General features: G+C 41.3%; 2 long non-coding RNA genes across 2 annotated transcripts; both read left to right on the top strand.

Moving 5' to 3' along the window:
- Positions 1-11548: 11548 nt before the first annotated feature.
- Positions 11549-15469, top strand: LOC131895252 (uncharacterized). The gene is made up of 4 exons (XR_009375133.1): positions 11549-14499; positions 14596-14705; positions 15061-15198; positions 15402-15469. It is a non-coding gene; the product is annotated as an uncharacterized LOC131895252 (long non-coding RNA).
- A 19-nt stretch (positions 15470-15488) lies between these two features.
- LOC131895251 (uncharacterized) lies at positions 15489-16740 on the top strand. Its single transcript, XR_009375132.1, has 2 exons — positions 15489-15529; positions 15625-16740. It is a non-coding gene; the product is annotated as an uncharacterized LOC131895251 (long non-coding RNA).
- Positions 16741-21573: the final 4833 nt, after the last annotated feature.

Genomic DNA, 21573 nt, shown 5'->3' with positions numbered 1-21573 from the left:
GTGATGAATATGTAATGTCCTTCCTGATCTCTTTTTGTTGATTTTAGTTTGAAGTCTATTTTGTTAGATATTAGGATAGCTACACCAGGTTGCTTCTTAAGTCCATTTGATTGGAAAGTCTTTTCTCAGGCTTTTACTCTAATGTAGTGTCTGTCTTTGAAGTTGAAGTATATTTCTTGTATGCAGCCTTGTATCCATTCTGTTAGCCTGTGTCTTTTTAAGCCTGTGTCTTTTTATAGACGAATTGAGTCCATTGATATTAAGGGACATTAATGACCAGTGATTGTTAATTCCTATTACTATTTTTTTTTTTGGTGGTAGTGTGTGTGTATTTCCCTTCTTTGGGATTTGTTGCTGTGGGGTTATCTATTGCCTATGTTTTTGTGGGTGCATCTAACTTCCTTAGGTTGAAGTTTTCCTTCTAGTGCTTTCTGTAGGGCTGTATTTGTGGATAGGTATTGTTTAAATCTGGTTTTGTCTTAGAATATCTTGTGCACTCTGTCTATGGTGATTAAAAGTTTTGCTGGGTATAATAGTCTGGGCTGACATCCATGGTCTCTTAGTGTCTGCATAACGTCTATCCAGGCCCTTCTGGCTTTCAGAATCTCCATTGAGAATTTAGGTGTTATTCTGATGGGTCTTCCTTTATAAGTCACTTGGCCTTTTTCCTTTGCTGCTCTTAATATTCTTTCTTTATTCTGTATGTTTAGTGATTTCATCATTATATGGCGAGGGGACTTTTTTGGGGGGTCTAGTCTATTTTGTGTTCGGTAAGCTTCTTGTATCTTCATAGGCATTTCCTTCTTTTAGTTGCTAAAGTTTTCTTGTATGATTTTCTTGAATATATTTTCTGTGCCTTTGAGTTAGTATTCTTCTCCTTCTTCTATTCCTGTTATTCTTTGGTTTGGCCTTTTCGTGGTGTCCCAGATTTCCTGGATATTTTGTGTTATGACATTTTTGGCTTTAGTGTTTTCTTTGACTAACAAATCAATTTCCTCTATTGTATCCTCCACACCAGAGATTCTCTCTTCCATCTCTTGTATTCTGTTGATTATACTTGTGTCTGTAGTTCTTTTTCAGTTACTCAGATTTTCTAGTTACTTAGATTTTCTATTTTGAGCATTCCCTCAGTTTGTGTCTTCATTTTTCTATTTCAATTTTTAGGACTTGAACTGTTTCCTTCACCTGTTTAATTGCTTTTTCTTGGTTTTCTTGGCTTGCTTTAATGGATTTATTGATTTTTTGCGATTTTTTATCTGTCTTTTCCTCAATTTCTTTAAGGGAATTTTTCATTTCCTCTTTGAAGGCTTCTATCATCTTCATAAAATTATTTCTAAGGTTGCTTTCTTCTGCTTCTATGTTGTGATGTTTAGGTCTTTCTGTTGTAGAACTTTTAGGTTCTGGTGGTGCCATATTGCTCTTTATGTTGTTGTATATATTTATTCACTGGTATCTATCTCTTCTCCAATAGGTGCAAGAGGTGTCTGTGTCTGAGGGAGCTGCTCTTGGTCCAGTCTGTGCTTGCTGTGTCTTTGTCTGAGGGGACCACTCTCGGTCCAGTCAGAGCTCTTGGTCTAATTGGAGCTGGCAGATTCTAGGTCTCGGGAGTGACTGAGGTTGTAGGGGGTTGGGTGGGTTTGTGGTAGGGAGTGGGTCTTGTAGATTGCAGGGACCAGTGGGGGTGTTGGTCGGGCTGCCTGCCTGCAGGAGTCTTTTCTGCTGGCTTGCAACTGGGGCAGCAATGGGTGGGAGTGGGGAGCACAGATTGTGCCTCAGGGCCTAGGTCATAGAGGCAGGACTCTGTGTGGTAGAAGAGTCACTCACCTCTTGGTCCAATCAGAGCTGGCAGATTCTGTGTCTCAGGGAGCCACTGAAGTTGCAGGAGGTTGGATGGCTTTGGGGTAAGGAGTGGATCTTATAGATTGTAGGGTCCCATAGGGGGTGTTGGGGAGGCCTTCTGCAGGAGTCTTCCCTGCTGGCCTGCAGCTGGGGCAGCACTGGGTGGGGTGGCAGGGCATAGATTATGTCCCCAGACCTGGGTCCCAGAGATGGGACTCTCTGGGTGGAGAAGAGTCACTCGCCTCCTCTAGCAGAACTTCTTAAAGGAGCCATATCCTTTTTTAAAGCTTTATCAGGTCCTATGGAAATTCAAGAGCCTAACACTGATACGCCAATATATATATATATATATATATATATATATATATATATATATATATATATATATATATATATATATATTGCTCTTCACTCTTTCTGGGCCCACCACCCAGCTCTCAAATAAATCACACAGAGACTTATTCTTTCTTATGAATGCCCAGCCTTATCTTGGCTTGTTTCTTGCCAGCTTCTTAATTTATCCCAGCTGCCTTATGTCTCTGGCCTTTTACTTATCTCTATTTCTGCATACCTTTTCTTTCCTTCTTACTCAGTTTCTCGCTGTGTGCCTACCTCCTTCTTTCCTCACTCCTTCATTTTCCATTCCCACATTTCTCCTCCTATTTATTCCCTGCCTGACAGCCCTGCCTGTTATTTCTCCTGCCTTGCTATTGGCTGTTCAGCTCTTTATTAGACCAATCAGGTGTTTTAGACAGGCAAAGTAACACAGCTTCACAGAGTTAAACAAATGCAACATAAAAGAATGCAACACATCTTTGCATTGTTAAACAAATATTCCACAGCGTAAACAAATGTAACACATCTTAAAATATTCCACAACAGACATCTGTCTTGTACCCTTCTTAGTTACTTTTCTTTTGCTGTGATAGAACACTATAACCAAGGAAACTTACAGAAGAAAAAGGTTCTTTGTGTTTCTGAGTCCAGAAGGTTAAGAGTTGATCACAGTGGAGAGACAGGAAAAGTGGAGGCAGCAAAGATGGAAGCTAGACCAGGATACTGAGTGCTCACCTCTGGAGCAGCAGGAAGCCGAGAGAATGAACTGGAAGATGTGTGAAGATACTAGCTCTGAATTTCCATCTCTAATAAACTACTTCTTCCTAATCCTCCCCAAGCAAAACTACCAATTTGGGACTAACCTCAAATGCCAGAGATTATGGGGGTTATTTCTTTCTTAAATCACAACAACACTCATCCCAAGGTTCAGAGATCATCAGAGAGGAGACAGTGGGGACATTGCAAGAACCAAAGGTAGTGGATAATTACAGAGAAGCTCTTCTCCAGACACAACAAGGCAGTTGTACATGGGAAAAGGTAGTGGGTCTAACTCCATGCACAAGACAAGCACAAGATCAAGCCAGACAGAATCCCAGCTTGCAGGGAAGAGACAATCAGGAAATCCCACTGCTAGGTCTGGAAATTTAACAAGTTTCTGGTGGCTGTTTGGAGATGGAAATTTCTTTCCTTTAGGGATGTGGCCATGCACCTAATGGCAGCAGTAACTGAATATACTGGTTTAAATGAGAAATGTCTCCTATAAGCTCGGGCATTTGAACACTCGACCCCCCTTTTGTGTTGGTGTTTGGGAAGGTGTAGTAGGTTATGGCCATCCTGGAAGGAGAATGTTACTGGAGGCAGGCTTTGAGAATATGTAACTGCTCTACTTCCAAAATGGTCCCCTTCTTTGTGCTCATAGTAAAAGATGTGAGCTCTCAGCTTCCTACTTCTACCATTCCTGACACTTGCTGCCATACTGCCCTACCTTGAAGGACTCTCTTTCATTTAAAAGCATACGCCTAAATAAACTATTCCTTGTATAAAATGCCTTGACCATGGTTTTTATCACAGCAACAGGAAAGTAGCTAATACAGTGGATTTCATGGATTTAACAAAAGGAACACATAAAATATAGGGGTGACAGTGGTAGAGGGATAGAGGAGTAATTAGAAGGGAGAAAATGAGGATTGGACTTGTTCAAAACACATTATATGCATGTATGAAAATCTCAGTCAACAAAAAAATTACACACCATTACAGATAATACAATTTGCACTTCTTATTCTCCGATTTTTGGCTTTTTTTTTTTTTTAACTTAAACTCACCCATCAGTTAAGAATTAAGAAACTAGATAACTTTAGTCATTGGAAGTTAGGCTTCTGATTTGATTCAAGACCCATGAACCCATATCTTGGGGTGTCATAGGCCCTAGGGGAGAACATAGTACTATTATTTTTTGCTAAATGGATATAGTATTAAACAACTCCTGCACAAACCACAGCATACATGTTTGGTCAATATTCAGTTGTGATGAAAATTGTAATCCTATCATAAGCAAAATGGACATGATTAGAAATGGTTACATAAGGTACAATTAAAAGACATAATTATATACATTGGCTTTAATATGTAAACTAAAGTTAGAACATTTTACTTAAACCATGTGCATTCATTCACTTACCAAGTTATGTATATTAGAGGTATTTATGTAGTCATTTAACAGTGTGATTTCTTATGACTCTTTCAGACATCCTTACTGTTATTTTACCCTCCGTTTGTATTTCTCTCCCTCGCTGTCTGTCTATTCCATAGCCTCCTTCAGATCATGTGTAACCTGGTATGGCCCTCTTACTGCTGTCTTACCACTAACTGTGCCGTGGTCCCTTTCATCTCACTGGTTTCTTGGTTCTCAACAAAATTAAGTTGGCTTGTCCTGTATCAAGTAACATAATCAAGTTATCCCCTCAAAGACAATCTCAGATAAATCTTAATTTATACAATTCCTCATAGGTGTGCTGAGTGGCTTGCCTCCTAAGTGCTGATTAATTAATACTGACCATCATACTAGGTATTATAAAGCATGCCTTATGTTTACATTTTAGTTAATTTTCAGAACAATTCTCTGTAGTAGGGACAGTATTTCTATTGTATTAAAACGCATATATAGATATCCAGTTTCTGTGGTTGCCCAAAGACCATAGAAATAGTCGTATAAAGGAATCACCATAAACATTTGAGAAAATTTCCCTAACATTGAATAACTCAAGATTCGCATCTTTCCAATAATTATCTTGTTTAAACTAGTTGAGAATTAAAATTTTGTGTCATTAAATATTTATCACAGTACCTGAAATGTAATAAAATAACAATGTTAAAAATTGTGAACTATAATGAAAGCAGTGAACTTTCATACGAGTAATTTCTTGCATATATTAGTAAGGCAAGAACACCAGGTTATTTGGCTTCTGGAATATTTCAGTTATTCAACATAAACCCTTGATTTACTTTTCTCATTGTGTTATAATTTTTGAATGAGACATGAAGTTTGAAAACATTGCATAAGTAAGATTCTTGTTGGGCTTGCCAGAGTTACCTGAATATTCCTCAAATTTGTATGGAAATTTACCCATAGAGATAAACATCTTCTCATTGTCAAGGGGATACATTATAATTAAGGGACATTTGGTAGTCCCTCATCGTTAGTCATTGTTAGCACTCTCTGAATTCTTTGCCCTTTCTCTAAAACAAGAGCTCTCGCCTACTACCTCTCTTCTAGCATTTTCTCAACATAAAGTTAAGTGTTTGAAGTAAAGGGGAAGATGTTTGAGGTAGTATATCATTTGACAAATGATAAACAGAAAAACTGGAGGACTACCAGAATGAACATAAAATACAAGACCGTATGAAGCAACAAAAGGAAAGGAAAGGAAGTGAAACAATAAAATATAAAGCATGAAGAAGGGCTATATATAAGGGAACAGCTAAGATAATACAAGTGAAACACAAATATTAAATAGATTACCTGTATAGAAGAAAATTTAGCATTTATGTCCAGCTAGTTAACTTGTCTAAGGTTAGAAAACTTTAGAGAAGCAAAACATTAAATTTACACATTTTGTATTTTATTACATTTTAATTTCTATAATGATGTTGCTATCTAGGATTCAAGATGTCACACAAAACTATGTTGATGTCACTGGACCCTGTTGCCTCTGTTAACAATGCTGATGTCCGTGATCCAACCTGCCATGCTGTCCCTAATGTGTCTGGAATCCATGTTGATGCCTGTGGTCCTTGTTGCCCCTGGATATGATGTGGAGGTCCAAGTTCTGTTCTGCCAGCTGAGACCAAATTGATGCAAGAGTTCTTTGTTGCCAATATGAAGAATGTTGATTTATTTTATCCGAACTGTCATCTGAAATTAAGTTGATATCTAGGATCCATGCTGACAATGGCAACCATGTAGATGTCCCAAATCTTTGCTGCCTCAGTTAACCATGCTGATGTACATGATCCAACCTACCATGCTATCCTTACTGATTCTGGAAGCCATGTGGATGCCTATGGTGGTCCTTGTTACTCCTGGAAATGATGTTGATAACCAAGATCTGTGCTGCCATGTGAGACCATGTTGATGGAAGTGTTCATTGCTGCCAACATGAATAATGTTAATTTTCATGATTCAACATACCATCACAAACTAAGTGGATATCCGTTTTTCATGCTGTCTGCTACAACCGAGATGTCATTGATCCCTGCTGCCTCTGTATAACATGATGATGAATGTTATAACATGATGTTATAACAACATGATGATGTTATAACATGATGAGACATACCATGCTCTTCCTGTTGCTTCTGGAATCCATGCTGATGCCTGTGGTTCTCCTTAAAACTGAATACCATGTTAATTTTCTGGATCTCTCCTGCTACCTGTGACTATGGTAAGGTAAGTGTTGTGCATTGGCAACATGAAGAATGCTCATTTCTGTGATTTCACCTATAATCCAAACTATGTATATATCCTTATTTCATACCGCCACCTGCAACCATGTTGATTTCAGTGACCATTACTGCGTATGTTAATCATGTTGTTGTCCACAAATGGACACATAATGCTATTGCTATTGCTTCTGTAAGCCATGATGATGACCTTGGACCATGTTACCACTGACTTAAATTTCTATGATCTTCCTCTTGCTATTGTGACCATATAAAGGAAGTTTTCTGTGTTGAATGTGAAGAATATTACTTTCTGATATTTAACCCACCATCCAAAAGTAAGTTGATATCCAAACTATATGTTACCATCTTTAACCATGTTGATATCATTCAGCCCTGCTAACTCTGTTTACCTTGTTGATGTCTATGAATGGACATACCTTACTGTTCCTAATACTTCAGGAAGCCATGTTGATCAAATGGTCCTCATTACCATAGGATAGTGTATTTATTGCAATAACCTCTCAAGCCCTTATATTCACATTAAGATAATGGTTCTCTATTGCCAATATGAAGAATGTAAATTTCCAAGAAATGAAATACCAAGTGAAACTATGTTGTTATCCAGAAAGCATACTGCCACCTCAACCAAGTTGATGTCATTGATCCCTGCTTTGTCTGTTAAACATGTGGATGTACATGAGCAGACCTACATGCTATCCTATTATTTCTGGAAGCCATGTTGAGCCAGGGTTTTTCTTGCCCATTGATCTGATGTTGAAGTCCATCATCTGTCCTGCCACCTGAGACCATGTTGATGCAAGTGTTCTGTGTTGCCAACATAATGAATGTTAATTTCCCTGATCTCAACTACTGTATGAAGCTATGCTGCTGTCCATTCTACATGCTGCCACCTGCAACCACGTGGATTTAATTGATCCCTGCTGCCTATGTTCACCATATGGATGTCCATGATCAGATTATAACGCTATTCCTACTACTTCTGGAAGCAGCGTTGATGTTCATAATCTTCTTACCACTGGATACCAGGTTGATTCTATGATCTCTCCTGCTACCTGTGACCAAGTCAAGGTAAGTGTTCCTTATTGCCAATGTGTAGAATGTTAATTCCCAAGATTTAACCAAGTATTGGTAAGTAAGCTGATATACATAATTCATGCTGCCACCTGCAACCATGCTGCTGCCTCTGTTGATGTCTATGAATGGACCTCCTATGCATTCCTATTGGTTCTGTAAACCATGTTGATGCAAGTGGTCCTTGTTACCATGGAATAACATCTTGATGGCCATGACCTCTCTGGCCCCTTATGACCATATTAAGGTAAGTGTTCTGTGTTGCCATCGTGAAGAATGTAAATTTCTAAGAACTGAAATACCAACTGAAACTAAGTTGAAATCCAGAATGCATCCTGCCACCTCCCGACAAGTTGATGCCGTTGATCCCTGCTGCCTTTGTTAAACATATGGATGTCCATGAGTGGACCTACCATGCTATTTCTACTATTTTGGAAGTCATGTTGATGAGGGTTCTTTCTTGCTCATGGATCTGATGTTGAAGTCTGTCATTTACCCTGTCAGCTGAGACCATGTAGATGCAAGAGTTCTGTGTTGCCAACATGAAGAATGTTAATTTTATGATCACAACTACCAGCGGAAACCATGTTGCTATCCATTCTACATGATGCTGCCTGAAACCATGTGGATTTAATTGATCCTTGCTGTCTGTTAACCATATGGATGCCCATGATCAGAACTACAAAGCTACTACTTCTGGAAGCAATGTTGATGCTCATGTTCTTCTTACCGTGGACACCAGGTTGATTTCCATGATCTCTCCTGTTATGTGTGATCATGTTAAGGTAAGTGTTCCCTTTTGGCAATGTGTAGAATGGTAATTCCCAAGATTTAACCACGTGTTGATAACTAAGCAGATATCCATAATTCATGCTGCCACCTGTACCCACACTGATGCCATTGATCCCTGCTGCCTCTTTTAACCCTATTGATGTCTATGAATGGACCTCCCATGCATTCCTATTGGTTCAGTAATCCATGTTGATGCATATGGTCCATTTTACCACTGGATAGTATCCTGATTGCTAAAAACTCTCTGTCCCCATATGACCATATTTGGGTAAGTGTTCTATGTTACAAATGTCAAGAATGTAAATTTCTAAGAATTGATCTACCAACTGAAGCTAGTATGATATCCAGAATGCATGCTGTCACCTCTGAACAAATTGATGTCATTGATCCCTGCCGTGAAACACTTGGATATCCAGGAGCTATCCTACAATGCTATTCCTACTATTTCTGGAAGCCATGTTGATGCCAGGGTTCTTTTTTGCCCATGGGTCTGATGTTGATTTTCATCATCTGTCCTGCTACCTGAGACCATGTTGATTCAAGAGTTCCATCTTGCCAATGTGAAGAGTGTTGATTTCCCTGCTGACAGCTCCTAGCATCTTAAACTATGTTGCTATCCATTCTACATGCTATCACCTGAAACCATGTGGTTTAATTGATCCCTGCTGCCTCTGTAAACCATATGGATGTCCATGACTGGAACTAGAGTGCTATTCCTACTATTTCAGGAAGCAATGTGAAACTCACGATTTTCTAAACCACTGAATACTAGGTGGATTTCCATGATCTCTCCTGCTATGAGTGACCATGTTAAGGTAAGTGTTCCTTGTTGCCAATGTATAGAATGTTAATTTCCAAGATTTAACAAGCAGTGGTAACTAAGCTGATATCCATAATTCATGCTGCCACTTCCTACCATGCTGCTGCCATTGATCCCTGCTGCCTCTGTTAACCCTGCTGATGTCTATCAATGGACCTCCCATGCATTCCTATTGGTTCTAAAGCCATGTTGATGCATGTGCTCCTTGTTTCCACGGGATAACATCTTGGTGGCCATGACCTCTCCTTCCTTAGGACCATCTTAAGGTAAGTATTGTTTGTTTCCAATGTGAAGAGTTTAGGTTTCCAAGAATTGAAATATCAGCTGAAACTAAGTTGATATTGGAATGCATGCTGCCATCTCAAACAAGTTGATGTCTTCTATACTTGCTGTGTCTGTTAAACATTTGGATGACCATGAGCGGACCTATCATGCTATTCCTATTATTTCTGGAAGCCATGTTAATTCCAGGATTCATTCTTGCCCATGGATCTGATGTTGATGTCCATCATCTGTCCTCTTACCTGAGACCATGTTGATGCAAGAGTTCTGTGTTGCCAACGTGAAGAATGTTAATTTCCCTGATCTCAGCTACCATCTAAACTATGTTGCTGTCCATTCTACATACTGGCAGCTGCAACCATGAGGATTTAATCGATCCCTGCTGCCTCTGTTAACCATATGGATGTCTATGGTCGGAACTAGAATGCTATTCCTACTACTTCTGGAAGCAATGCGATACTCATGATCTTCTTACCACTGGACACCAGGTTGATTTTTATGATCACTCCTGCTACACTAGTCACCACCTTAAGGTTCCCTGTTACCAATGCGTAGAATGGTAATTTCCAAGAATAACCAACTGTTGGTAACTAAGTTGATATGCATAATTCATGCTGCCACCTGCCCCCATGCTGATGTCATTGATTAGTGCTGCCTCTGCAAACCCTGTTGATGTTAACGAAGGGACCTCCCATGCATTCTTATTGATTCTGCAAGCCATTTTGATGCATGTGGTCCATTTTACAATGGGATAACATCTTGATTGCCATGAATTCTCCACCCCTATGACCGTATTAAGGTAAGCGTTCTCTGTTGCCAATGTGAAGAATGTAATTTCCAAGAATTGAAATACCAACTGAAACTAGTATGATATCCTGAATACATGCTGCTACCTCCACACAAGTTGATGTCATTGATCCCTGCTGACTCTGTTAATCATGTGGATGTCCATGATTGGAACTACAAAGCTATTCCTACTGCTTCTGGAAGCAGTGTTGATGCTCATGATCTTCTTACCACTGGACACCAGGTTGATTTCCATGATCTCTCCTGCTATGAGTGACCATGTTAAGGCAAGGTAAGTGTTCTTGGCAATGTGTAGAATGGTAGTTTTCAAGATTTAACAAGCATTGGTAACTAAGCAGATATCCATAATTCATGCTGCCACCTGCTACCATGCTAATGCCATTGATCCTTGTGCCTCTGTTAACTCTGTTGATGTCTATGAATGCATCTCCAATGCATTCCTATTGGTTCTGTAAGCCATGTTGATGCATGTGGTCTTTGTTACTATGAGAAATATCTTGATGGCCATGACCTTTCTGGCCCCTTATGACCATATTAAGGTAAGTGTTCTGTGTTGCCAATGTGAAAAATTTCCAAGAATTGAAATACCAGCTGAAACTCAGTTGATATCCGGAATACTTGCTGCCACCTCCAAACAAGTTGCTGTCATTGATCTCTGCTGCCTCTGTTAATCATGTGAATGTCCATGAGTGGACCTACCAGGCTATTCCTACTATTTTTGGAAGCCATGTTGATGCCAGGGTTCTTCTTGCCCATGGATCTGATGTTGAAGTCCATCATCTGTCCTGCTACCTGAGAACATGTTGGTACAAGAGTTTGGTCTTTCCAACATGAAGAATGTTAATTTCCCTGATCTAAACTACCATTAGAAACTATGTGGCTATCCATTCTACATGCTGCTACCTAAAACCAGGTGGATTTGCCCTGCTGCCTCAGTTAACCATATGGATGTCCCATGATCGGAACTACAAAGCTGTTCCTACTACTACTGGAAGCGATGTTGATGCTCATGATCTTGTTACCACTGGACACCAGGTGGATTTCCATGATCTCTCCTGCTACCTGTGACCATGTTAATATAAGTGTTTCTTGTTCCGAATATGTAGAATGTCAATTTCCAAGATGTAACCAATCGTTGGTAACTAAGTTGATATCCATAGTTCATGCTGCCACCTGCTACCATGCTGATGCCATTGATCCCTGCTGCCTCTGTTAACCCTGTTGATGTCTATGACTGCACCTCCCATGCATTCTAATGGTTCTGTAATCCATGTTGATATACGTGGTCCTTGTCACCATGGGATAACATCATGATTTCCATGAATTCTTTTGCCTCGTATGACCATAATAAGTTTTCTGTGTTGCCAATGTGAACAATGTAAATTTTCAAGAATTGAAATACCAACAGAAACTAAGTTAATATCCTAAACGTGTGCTGCTACCTTCAAATAAGTTGATATCATTGATCCCTGCTGCCTCTGTTCACCATATGAATGTTCATGATCAGATTATAATGCTATTCCTACTACTTCTGGAAGCAATGTTGATGCTCATGATCTCCTTACCACTGGACACCAGGTTGATTTCCATGATCTCCCCTGCTACCAAGTCAAGGTAAGTGTTCCTTGTTGCCAATGTGTAGAATGGTAATTCAGAAGATTTAACGAACCTTTGGTAACTTAGCAGATATTCATAATTCATGCTGCCACCTGCACCCATGCTGATGCCATTGATCCCTGCTGCCTCTGTTAACCCTGTTAATGTCTATGAATGGAGCTCTCATGCATTCCTATTGGTTCTAAAGCCATGTTGATGTGTGTAGTCCTTGTTTCCATGGGATAATATTTTGATTGCCTTGACCTCTCTGGCCCCTTATGACCATATTAATGTAAGTGTTCTGTGTTGCCAACATGAGGAATGTAAATTTCCAAGAACAGAAATACAAACCAAAACTGATATCCAGAATGCATGCTGTCACCTCCAAACATGTTGAAGTCATTGATCCCTGCTGCCTCTGGTAACCATTTTGATGTCCAGGAACAGACCTCCCATGATATTTCTAGCATTTCTGGAAGCCATGTCGATGACTGTGGTCCTTCTGGCCCCTATATTCCATAAAGATTTCCTTGATATCTCTTGCCAACTTTGACAATGTTAATTAAGTGTTCTGTGCTGTCAATGTGAAGAACATAAATTTCCAAGAACTCAACATCCAACTGAAACTAAGTTGATATCCAGAATGCATGGTGCCACCTCCAAACATGTTGAAGTCATTGATCCCTCCTGCCTCTGTTAGACACATTGATGTTTATGATTGGAATTATAATGATATTCCTATCACATTTGGAATCCACGATGATGCCCATTGTTTTTGTACTAGTAGATACCATTTTGATTCCCGTGATCTCTCCTGCTGTCTTTGACCTTGTTAAATTATGTATTCTGTGCTGCCAACATGAAGAATGTTAAGTTCCAATATTTAACCATTGAAATGTTAATTTCCAAGATTTCATCAATCTTAAAAACTAATTTTATATCCATAATTCCTGGTGTCACCTGCATCCATGGTCATCTTCTTGATTCCTGCTGCCTCTATTAACTATGTTGATGTCTATGATCAGAACTTCCATGCTATTCCTATTGGTTCTGGAAGCCATGTTGATGCCCATCATACCAACTTGTTACCACTGTGTAACATCTTGATATGGATGACCTGTCTGGACATTTATGACTACATTAAGGTAAATGTTCTGTGTTAACAATGTGAACAGTGTAAATTTGCAAGACTTAAACTACCATCTGAAACTAAGTTAACTATATCCATAGTTCATGCTGCTGCCTGCAGACAAGTTGATGCCAGTGTTCCCTGCGGCCTCTGTTAAGCATTTTGATATCCACGATCAGATAGTCCATGGTGTTCCTACTATTTCTGAGAGCATGTCAATGCCTGTGGTCCTTCTTACTCCTTGATAGGAAGTTTATGCCCATCTTTGCTGCCATTGTGTTGCCAATGAGGATGTCAATTTTCAAAATTTAATCTACAATCTGAAAATAAGTTGATATCCATGATTCATGCTGTCACCTGCAACCACGTTGATGTCATTGATCCCACATGCCTCTGTTAACCAAGTTGATGTCCAACATAGGACCTACCATGCTATTCCTACTATTTCTGGAAGCCATGTTGATGCCTGTGGTCCTTCCTACCACTGCATACGATGTTGATTTCCAACATCTCTCCTGCCCCTTGTGACCACATTAAAGTAAGTGTTCTGTGTTGCCAAAATGCAAAATGATGTTAATTTCCAAGATTTAACCCACCATCCAAAAGTAAGATGAAATCCATAATTCATGATGCCACCTGAAACCATGTTTGATCCCAAGTGCCTCTGTTAACCAAATGGATGTCCATTATCGGGTGGACCTACTATGCTATTCCTACTATTTCTGGAAGCCTTGTTGATGCTTGTGGTCTTTCTTACCCATGGATATGACATTGATGTCCATCATCTCTTCTGTCACCTGAGACCATGTTGATGCAAGAGTTCTGTGTTGCCATCTTGAAGAATGTTATTTTCCGTGATCTCAGCGACCATCTGAACTATGTTGGTATCTATAGTACATGCTGCCACCTGTAACCTCGTTGCTATCACTGCTGTCTGCTGCCTCCTTTTCCAAGTTGATGTCTATCGTAAACCTTACCATACTATTCCTGTTGGTTTGGAGGCCATGTTGATGCCTTGTGGTATGTTTTGCTCTTGGATAAGATGCTGATGTTGATGGTCTGTCCTGCCACCCCAGACCATGCTGAGGTAAGTTTTCTGTGTTGCCAACATGAAGAATATTGATTTCCATGAGTTGACCTATGGTCTGAACCTAAGTTGATATCTGTAATTCATTCTGTCCCTGAACCATGTTGATATCACTGATCCTTGCTCCTTTGTTTATCATGTTGATTACCACGATCTGACCTGCCATGCTGTCCCTACTGCTTCTGGAAGCCGTGTTGATGCCTGTGGTCCTTGGTGCCCCTGGATATGATGTTGATGTCGATGTTCTGTCCTGACTCCTGAATTGATGCTGAGGTAAATGTTTTTGTTGCCAATGTGAAGTATGTTCTTCTCCTTGATCTAACCTACTATCCAAAACTAAGTTGTACTTCATCACCCATGCTTCTGCAGGCCACCATATTGATGTCACTGATCCTTGCTGCATGTTCTAACTATGGTGATATCCATGATCCAACCCTCCATTCAAAACTTTGGTGATGTCATGGATCCTTCCATTTCTGGTAAGCATGTTGATGTCCCTGTAAAATGTGCCACCAGAGGCTATGCTGTCACTGGTAACCGTGTTGATGCATCTAGTCTTTCTTTGTGCTGGACACCATGTCATTTCCATGATCCTTCTCATTCTGTAAGCTACATTGATACTCTTTGTCTTTGCTGCCACTAGAGACCATGTGGTTGTCCTTGTTCCATACTGCTACCAGTAACCATGCTGCTGTCCGTGATCTGTGCTGCCTCTGTTAACCATGTTGTTGTCTGGGATTTGATCTGCCCTACCCCCCAAAGCTATGTTGATATCACTGATTTGTACTGCCACTGGCAAACATTTTGATGTCTCTGATCCTTGCTGCCTGTTAGCTAAGTTGCTGCCCATGATCTGCCCTACCACTCAATCCCTGCTGTTTCTGGAAGCCATGGTGATGCCTGTGGTCCTTGTTGCCCCTGGATACGATGTTGACGTCCATGTTCTGTCCTGCCACTTGAGACCACATCAAGGTAAGTATTCTGTGCTGCCAACATGAATAATGTTGATTTCCTTGATCCCACATGCCATCCAGAACTAATTTGATACTCCTGATGCATGCTGCTACAGGAAATCATGTTGATGTCACTGTTCCTTGCTGCATCTTCTAACCACGTTGATGTTCATCATCCAACCTACCGTCCAAAACTTTGTTGATGTTACTGATGTGTTGTAGCTGTCAACCATGTTGAGGTTACTGAACTTTGCTACTACCTGTAACCATATTGATGTCTGCAGTGTACAGTGTCATCAGAAACAGTATTGAAGTCATTCGTCCATACTGCTACCTGAGACCCAGTTCAAGTAAGTTTCCTGTGTCGCCCATGTGTACAATATTGATTTCTATGATCTGTCTGCCACTTGAAACTAAGTGATATCCCTGATTTGTACTGACACAGGCAACCACATTGATGTGACTGATTCTCACTGTCTCTCTTAACCTTGCTGGTATCCATGATTCAAACTACCATCTGAAACTTCGTTGACGTCACTGATCTGTGTGTTGGATGTTACTGAACCTTGCTACCACTTGTAGCCATATTGCTGTCTGTAGTCTGTAATCATCTGAGACAGTGCTGAAATCAGTGGTACATGCTACCACCTGAGACCAGTTCACCTAAGAGTCCTGTGCTGACAATGTGTACGATGTTGATTTCTGTGATCAGTCTGCCACCGGAAACTAAGTTGATGTACATGATCTGCCACAGACTACCAACCATGTTGATGTCACTGATCCCTGTTGCCTGTGTTAACCATGTTGATGTTCATTATCTGACTTAACATCTGAAATGACGTTGATGTCACTCATCCATGCTGCCGTTTGTAACCATGTTTATGGTCATAGTCTGTGTTGGAATCTTAAACCTTGTGGATGTCCATGGTCCACGTTGCCACTTGAATCCATAATGATGACAGTGATGACTGTAGTCTGTGCTGCTGCTGGGGACTAGGTCGATATGCATGATCAAAGCTGCCAACAGAAATCATTTTAATGTCGTTAAGCCATCCTGGTGCTGGAGACGATGTTGACATCTGTGTTCTGTGCTGCCACCAAAAACCATGCTGATATTCATGGTCTGGGCTGCATGGTGAAGACCAGTTGGATATCCATGACTCAGATTCTGATGGAGACTGTGTTGTCATCTGTGGTCAGTACTGCCACAAGAAGGCATCCTGGTGTTAGTGATCAGTGATGCCACCTGCAAACACGTTATGTTGGTGATCTGTGTTGAAGTTAGAGACCAGATGGATGTCAGTTATCCAAGCTGTCACCAGAAATCTTGAGGACCTTGATCTGTGCTGCTGCTGGAAACCATGTGGAAGTCCGTGATCTGTACTGCCACTGACATTCTTGTCAAAGAAGCTTCTTTTGCAGTAGTATCCATGACTGCAGAATCATAACTGGAAATGACAGACATCGAAGGCTTCTGTGCTACCATCTCCAAAAGAAACACTCTAGACAGGACCTTACTGAAGAGAGTCCTTGAAAATTGTAATAAAGATGCTTAACTGTAGCTCTTCACATTTGATGGCTTCAGGTGCGGGTTTGGGGAAGGACTCCTTTTTTAAGTGGCTGGCCACTGCAAGTTTGACCATGCTCCAATGAGTATATGGGCAACACATATTTGACTTGTAGTGTATTTTTTCTATTCTGGGGGAGAATGGCACAAGGGTGTGGGTGGACCAGGGAGGAATATGAAGCAAGTGTGATCAAGGTATATTGTATGAAATTTTCAAATAATTAATATTTTGGGAAAATAAAAAAAATGCATCAAAGAGTATGTATGTTAAATTTGGCCTACAACTGATTCCTGAGGTGAACTATGTGACTTGAACCACAGCCTAACTGTCTAGCCATTGTTCTAGTGCTGTAAAGAGACACGATGATCAGGGAAGCCATCACAAGAGAAAGCATTTAATCAGGGGCTTGTTTTCAGTGTCAGAGGCTTAGCCCATCATCATCGTGGCACAAAGCATGGTGTCATGCCGGCAGACTCTGGAACAGTAGTTGAAACTACATGCTGACCCATACATAGGCAGAGAGAGAAAAGACTTTGGACTTGGCATGGGTTTTTGAAAACCCCCAGTGACGCATTTCCTCCTGCAAGGCCCTGCTGCCTAATCCTTATAATCCTCTCAATAATGCCACTCCTTGATAACTAAGCATTCAAGTATATGAGCCTATGGGGGATACTCTTACTGAAACCACCACATTATCTTAATGAGTACCTTTTAAAATATTTTTTATTCTTGAAGAGCTTATACATTTAGACTATATTTTGATTACATCCATTGACTGGTTCATCCCTTCAACTCCCTGTAGAGGTCTCCAGTGTCATCTTAACTTCATGCATTCTGTTTTTGTTATTACTAATCCTCTGAGTCCACGTAGTGGTGCCCATGTGCCCATGTGTGTGAGTCCACATACTGGAGCATGCACAACCTACCAGCCAGCGGCCATTTCTCCAAAAAGAGTGACTTCTCCTTGAATGACCTCTACCTACATTAATGTAATCAACCTACATTAAACTGCTACACAAAGTTTCTGTTGAGTTTTATTTAAACTGAAATTGCCTGTCAGGTTATTTGCTTCATTTTGTCTTTTGTTGCCTCAAATATTCTTCAGTCTTTGAAAGCACTGAAAGACTTGCAGATGTGCCATTGGTTTGTATTGGTTATCTTTTCATCTGAGTCAAAGGTCAGTAGTGTAAACTGAAAGTTTGTCTTTGAAAGGTTGCTACCTGGTGTTCCAGTCTGCATAAAGTGTGTTCATTTATTGAATGAATTAGTCACATGGTGCCATAATTTTCTTAGAAATGTCCAGAGGCAAAAGACCAAGTTGTTGGTTGTTATTTTACTCTTTGGGTCCTTTACCACTTTTAGGGGTCCACCACCCAGCTACCAAATAAATCATACACAGGGAGGCTTAATTCTTACTTATAAATGCCCAACCTTAGCTTGGCTTGTTTCTAGCCAGCTTTCCTTAAATTATCCTATCTACCTTTTGCCTCTGTGCTTTTTCCTTTTCTTACTCCTATATATCTTACTATCATTCTTACTCCGTGGCTGCCTGGGTGGCTGGCCCCTTCTTTTCTCACTCCTCTCTTTTTCTCCTACTTATTCTCTCTGCCTGCCAGCCCTGCCTGTCCTTTCTCCTGCCTTGCTATTGGCTGTTCAGCTTTTTATTAGGCCAATCAGGTATTGTAGACAGGCACAGTAACACAGCTTGACAGAGTTAAACAAATGCAACATAAAGGAATGCAACACATCTTTGCTTAAACAAATGTAACACATCTTAAAATAATCTGCAACAGGTCTATTTGGGGGAGGCCAGAAAACATAGAACAGAGCACTCACTGTGCATGTGCCTGTAACTCTAGCCCTGGAAGGTTAGAGGCTAAAGGGTCAGGAGTTCAAGGCTAGCCTGGGCTACATGAGACCATCTCAGAAATCAGGCATGGGGAGGGAGGGAGGGAGGAAAGAAAAGGGAAAGAAATGTATAACTGCTCTATACAAAATGAAAATATATTCCTCATTGATTGCTGAAACCGATGAGTAATTTTTATGTTAGCCGGGCGGTGGTGGCGCACGCCTTTAATCCCAGCACTTGGGAGGCAGAGCCAGGTGGATCTTTGTGAGTTTGAGGCCAGCCTGGGCTACAGAGCGAGATCCAGGAAAGGCACAAAGTTACACAGAGAAACCCTGTCTTGAAAAAAACAAACAAACAAACAAAAAAACCCCAAAACTAGGGTGTTTACATATTTGGCTTAAATCCTTTTTTTAAAAAATTTTTTTTTTTAATTTTACATTCTGGCTACAGTTTCCCCTCCCTTCTCTCCTCCTAGTCCCTCCCTCCTTTCCCTTTCTGTTCCCACCCCTAATCCCCTCCTCTGTTTCTATTTAGGAAAGGGCAGGTCTCCCATGAGTATCAAGAAAATATGGCATATCAAGTTGCAGTAAGACTAAGCACCTCCCCATGTATTTAGGCTGGGCAAGGCGACCCAGTGTGAGGAGTAGGGTCCCAAAAGCCAGGAAAAGAGTTGGCGACAGCCCCTGCTCCCACTGTTAGGAGTCCCACAAAAGGACCAAGCTACACACCTAACATCTTTGCAGAGTTTCTAGGTCAGTCTCATGCAGGCTCCCTGGTTGTCCATTCAGTCTCTGAGCCCCTATGAGCCCAGACTAGTTGATTCTGTGAGTTTTCTTGTAGTGTCCTTGACCCCTCTGGCTCCTACAATCCTTTCTCCTCCTCCTCCTCCTCCTCCTCTACAGGATTCCCAAACTCCATCTAATGTCTGGCTGAAGGTCTGCATCTGTCTGTCAGTTGCTGGATGATGCCTCTCTCGTGACAATTGGACTGGGCACCAGTCTGGTCACAGGAGATGGCCAGTTGAGGCTGTGTATCTGCTATCACTAGGAGTCTAAGGTGGGGTCTTCCTTGTAGATTCCTGGGAGATTCCCTTGAGCTAGGTTTTTACCTGACCCTGAAATGCCACCCCTTCCCAGTAGTCTATCAGTACTCTCATCCTCTGCCACTCCTCCTCCACCAACCAACCTGATCGCCCATGTTTCCATCCTGATTTTTTTTTTTTTTGATGTAACTAAATTAAATCCTGCAAGAAATTTGAAGGGACCTGTAATAAGAAGCAAGCTATGGTAAGAATCTGAAATAAAGAACAGGGACAAAGGGATGTGGAGACAATTTGAAATCAAGATCATTTTCTCATTTTCTAGTTCTGCATGATAAATTACACCCCCCCACCCCCCCACCCCCGTGTTCCTCCCAGGGCTCTGGGGTTGGCTGAGCTTACCTGGACCTCGTCTATGCAGTCAGAGGGTGAGCCAAGGTGCAAGAAGAGAACTCAGGCCTCACTGCTCAATGGTAAGAGTGTTGATGTCACATTGTAAGAACAGTGTGTGGAGTGGATATGTAGAGGCAGCTGTCTCTGGAAATACAGTCTGCTACCCCACAAGGAGGAAAAGAAAACAAATGTGCCTCCTCCTCGGCTGGGTTTTTGAAAAGTTTCATGTAAACCTGCCTCCCACAAGCACACGCCCTCGGGAACCTTATCAACCTTATTTTTCTCGAGCTTCCGTGAACCATTTTTATCTTCAAAGCAATAGGCATTAAATAATTGAGCATCCTTGAACTGCTGCAGCCAAAAGAGCTATTTACTCATAGGACACAGGAAAGAGATGTCACTGTATCCATGTTTCAAACGGAAAGGACTGGGTCTAACGAATGCAATTTAAGCATGATCAGGAATTGCTCATTCTCCCCAAAAAGGGATATATGCAACTTCTGTTTGCTGGCATCAGGGAAAATAAGGTTTGCATTCAGTCTTGCCTGTGAATGGGAATATGGACTTGTCTGTAGCTGAGCTTTGACCACAGTCAACAACAGTGCCGTGGGGGATGCAAGGTCCAGGAATGAGGGAAGGAACTTGGATCCCTGCATGACCGAGCAGAGTCATTCCAACCCCTGGACCCTACACTCCAGACTTGCGTGAGGGTGACGTCAACTGCCATTATTTATCCCTGCCTCCCCGAGCCTCTGTTACAGCAGTTCCACATTTATGCCAGCAAAAGACTCCGCGGTGGCTGCATGAATAACTCTGTATTTTTGAAATAGCAAAACAACTACCCATCTAGCTTCAGACTTTGTGAACTTTTGTCCAAGATGCTTTGCTTTGGGGGTTTGGGGGACCGGGTTGTAAAATACATTTTAATGAAAACACTTCAAGTAAAAATGGCTTGCAGGTTTTGATCAGAAGCTGCTGTGGTATCGAGCTTTTGCCTGCTCCACGCACTTCAGATGCCGTGATGCTGCCACTTTCTAGACATGCTTTTGAGGCAGCAAAAACATATTCTCCTCTATTGTTTTGTGGCAGCTCCAGGGGCACCCTCCCTGTGTGTGTGTGTGTGTGTGTGTGTGTGTGTGTGTGTGTGTGTGTGTGTGTTTGAGTGTAGGTTCCTGTGGAAACCAGAGACACCAGATTCCCTTGGAGATGGGGTTGTAGATTGTCAACACTCAATGACAATGACTGATGTGGGTGCTGGAGACTGAATTTGAACTCAGGTCCTCTACAAGAGCAGTTTACCTTTAATCAGTGAGCCATCCCTTTAGCGCCTGGCCTGGCTCCTTAGCAAGTGTTGAACCAGTTTGAGTTTCGTACTCCCTGGAGGGATGGATACCCTTAGGGATCCAAGGAGTGTGTGCTTTTTCTAACCCAAGCATCTTTGTTTTGCCTTTTTCCAGTAGAGACATCTGTGGGGACTTCTTGTTCTGATCAGAGTGTGGATTGGGGAGGTGATGCGGATCCTCATCCTGTTTCTCATGGCCTCCT

Source organism: Peromyscus eremicus, chromosome 18, assembly GCF_949786415.1.
Source record: "Peromyscus eremicus chromosome 18, PerEre_H2_v1, whole genome shotgun sequence".
NCBI classification, from domain to species: Eukaryota; Metazoa; Chordata; class Mammalia; order Rodentia; family Cricetidae; genus Peromyscus; species Peromyscus eremicus.
The sequence above is the reverse complement of the archived record's forward strand: the minus strand, read 5'-3'. Positions and strand labels throughout refer to the sequence as shown.